The sequence below is a fragment of the Physella acuta genome, unplaced genomic scaffold (assembly GCF_028476545.2).
Source record: "Physella acuta isolate Inbredline_101_S28 unplaced genomic scaffold, ASM2847654v3 ptg000074l, whole genome shotgun sequence".
Lineage (NCBI taxonomy): Eukaryota > Metazoa > Mollusca > Gastropoda > Physidae > Physella > Physella acuta.
The window spans coordinates 551,387-555,355 of NW_026731594.1; positions in this window are offsets into that span (position 1 = coordinate 551,387).

The window sequence follows — 3,969 nt, forward strand, 5'->3', positions numbered from 1 at the left end:
CCACCCTATCAAACTCTGTCTTGTATTGTCTACACAACAGACAAGCTTCTAATGGAGTTTAACTGTAACGCGATACCCTACCCATCTCTTTGTGAGTTTGGTCTGAGCAATTAAATGTGAGTGAAGAATGCACATCATCCATCTGGAAAACATCCCAATCAAAAGAAGTATGCAATTTTTGCTGTAACGAGAGAACAATGTATCAACAAGTTGTTGCAACAATTTTTTAATGTATCCATTTTTTTTTTAAATTTGCAGAAATGCTTTGTTTTTATTTTAACGTATGCGTACATGTTCACTGATTTTGTTTAATTATAAAGATGTTTGTATGTAATATAAAAGTTATGTTGATAATATTTAATTATTTTGAAAAAAAAGCGGAATGCTGAATTAGACAGCAAAATATAATTGAGAACTCTGGGGAAAATATTAAATAAAACATCGAACATAATAAAAGGTTGTGTTGTTTTATGTTAATATCTTGATTTCACTTAAATGCACGATTACGACACTTCCTCGGCACTTCTTATTAAACATTTGAATTCGCTATGAGCCCAAAACTTAAGAGGTAACAAAGTAATTATCCCCATGCCATTAGCAACCCTGGTCCTGATCAGCATAAACACTGCTATTGACATGTTAAAGTTGTATGTCTCTTTGAACCGGTCACCTTGCGTCATACCATATAATACTAGACAAAAGCTACGGTAGTTTTCCAGCATATACTCAATCAATTTTACACCCTAAGTAGCACTTACAAAGATATTGTGTTTGAATCAAAGAGAATAAACAACAAATGGAAACCAATAATTAAACGCAGCCCTTTTAAGCTCTATAGAACATCTCGTCCTCCGGCGTGATGAAACGATTGTGTTTTCCGTTTTACAGTTAGCGCACAGCTTAATCAAAATTTTCATCAAAACATTCATGAAATGACATAAATCTCCTTCAAGTCTGAAGTAAAACTGTAGTTGATTTTTAGTGTGATTTTTTTATCGAGTTCGTTTTTTCGTCCATATGTCTGAATATGTTTATTATATATATCGGACTGATTGTTTTAAATCGAATACTTACTTTGTTACCGACACAGTGGGTACACGAGCAGCAAGGTTTGTGAAGTTTTAGTTGCATCTTTATTCAGACAACAAGATTCAGATTTTACTTGAGACGTGTAGGTACCGGTATTGAAAATGCTATTATGCAAAACAAGTTGCTTATTTCTGCAACCTCTTTGCAATTTTTGTTTCCGTAAAAAATAATCATCATGAGGTAGTAGTGCATGGTTATGTTTTAAATTAATAACTAAATATATAAATAACTCAATTTACATTTCTGATTCTAGATAAGCTTATTTATATTTTATTCAAAAGAAATCAAGGGATTTTAAATAGTCAATGTTTAGTTTAAGTTTTCTTAAATAAAAAAAAAAAGAATTAGCAAATCAGAAGCCAACTGTGCATTAAATCATTCAGATGTCAAAATAGAAGGGGTTTTCTTTGCTGAAATATCAAAACAGATTTAAATATCTTTTGCTGAAATATCAAAGCGGATTTAAATATCTTCGTCTTGATCCTGTGTATTCTTACTAATACGAAAATATATTTTTTTTCGTATATAGTTGAGAAAAAAAAAGATGGCATGGGCATTTGTTTGGATCAATTCAACCTGGTGTTGGATTTAACATAATTATAAATCTGATCAATGGTTTTGAATGCATGCGATTATCGATGTAAATTCTGATCAATATGATTGCATTTTAAATTGCGAAATGTAAAAAGTAAAGTACTTTTTAGTACACCAGAGTTCACTAGTGTAAGTGTGTAAGCATGTGTGTATGTGTTTGCGTGTGTGTGTTTGTGTGTGGCTAGTGAGGAAAGTGGCCATAACAATGACGTTAAAAGCTATTATGATGCTGTGATCTAAGCAAACAATGCCTTTTGTAATACTGTGTTATGGGACGGCGTGGTAGAATGGTAGAGCACACTACCGATAACTAGAAACTGCAGATTCGATTCTGTAAAACTTGAGTGCATCAATCCTGATTGATGCCTGACTCATGCAAGGAAATCTATAGCATAGGGGCATGTTATACTTAACGCTATCTCCTTTCACAGAAATTCATCAGCCAAGTGTGTATTGGGCACTTAATAAAACTGTATGGTGAGCTTTATATATAGTTTTCATGCTTGATCTATATTTCAATCTATATTTCTTTTTTTGCGGTGTTTTCTTTTTTATACGTAGATTAAGTAACCTTTATTTTTTTTCTAGGAAATATTTTTGAGGCAAGAGGTATAGAGAATAGTGAGTAAACTTTAAACCATGTTATCAAGAACTAAATGCAACACAAACTAAGAGACCAGTTCACGTACAAACAGTAATTTTTGTCTTGCTCTTACTTAATTCCTAACCCTAACCCAAACCATAACCTAACCCTTACGGTAATATTACTTTAATTAAGTTTTCAAATTAGAACGAGTCTGTTTGGTTGTTCTTTCCTTTTTTAAAATATTTTTAATGAAGACTTTTACAACTATGTTTTTCTTTTCATACGTTGTCGTTATCTCTAATTTCTTTTCATTATCAACTTTTTATACTTTACTAACAAGAGTCCATGAAACAAGCAAAGTGTATCGAATACTTAGTACATACTTTCTCTAAGCGTATCTTATCATGTAACTCATGTAAAGAGTACCTCTCTCAGGATATTGTACCAATACCATTAATAAACTACGCATGCTGCCCAGCTTCGCTTAGGCTTTCGAAAACATTGAGAATTTGAATGCTTAATTCATTCGCGCGAGGGTCGGTCTACGACCTCGTGAACTATGAAGAGGTTCCTACTTGGACATTTTTGTTCGATTTATAGCTCATTTAAGGCGCCGGTCAGTCGAGGTCAGTTTTGACCCCCTCATCGTAGACTTTTCGGCCAACCGGCCCCCCGTGTTCTGTTGCCCCAAAGCAAGATCCTGCTAAATATAACGCGCCTGCGGCGCCGGGAAGTGCCCTATCGGGCACCCGACAACTTTGCTTTATATATTATAGAGATTAGCAAATTGCACAGATAAACAAAGATTTCAATAAAGTAATTATGTCCTGAAATACTTTAGTATAGAAATGTATTATTTGAATAGATTCTAGATCTAGGTAGGGTCTACATCTGTGTAAGTCTAGTTTTTCCGGAGATCTAGATCATCTAGATCTAGATCTAGAATCTCTAGATCTAGATGATCTAGAATATCTAGATCTAGAATATCTAGATTTAGAATCCTAATAGAATTTTTAGAAAGTTTAGCCCGAGCAAAATTGTATTGTATAAATTTTATAGCGTACGTAGATCTAAATAATATTTGAATGAAATAGTTCATTTCTTTTTATTCTAAATACGGCAGATGACGTCATTAGTTAATGTATAAACATTAGTGACGTCACTGTTTCATGCATTCTTTTTCATAACTATAAACGCTTTTCCTGTTGTATAATTATAACTCTTTTTCTACATTCGAATACGCCTTTATTTTTTATTTTTCTTGTTTAAACAAAAAGGGGGTTATACATTTAAAACGTCTACCATATTATTTTCAACAAAAGTCCGTAGCAAGTTCTCCATATATCGCTGAAGATTCTGACGTGATATCCGGCGAGAGAGAGAGAGAGAGAGAGAGAGAGAGAGAGAGAGAGAGAGAGAGAGAGAGAGAGAGAGAGAGAGAGAGAAGTGCGCACTTGGTCTTTTATATATTAGGATTGTGGCGGTTAACACATTCCGACATTCCACATTATTCTGGCTACGCCTTTCTCACTGACAACTGACCATTTGTATGTTTGTGTATGGCCAACCTATTTTCCTCCTTATTTGGGGATTCCAACTTAGAGCCTTTAAGATGATATTGGTAGTTGGTCTACGCAGGGTGTGTCCGATGCTCCTTATTTTGGCTTATCTAGGTCTTTGTCAATCGGTATTTCCCTGTT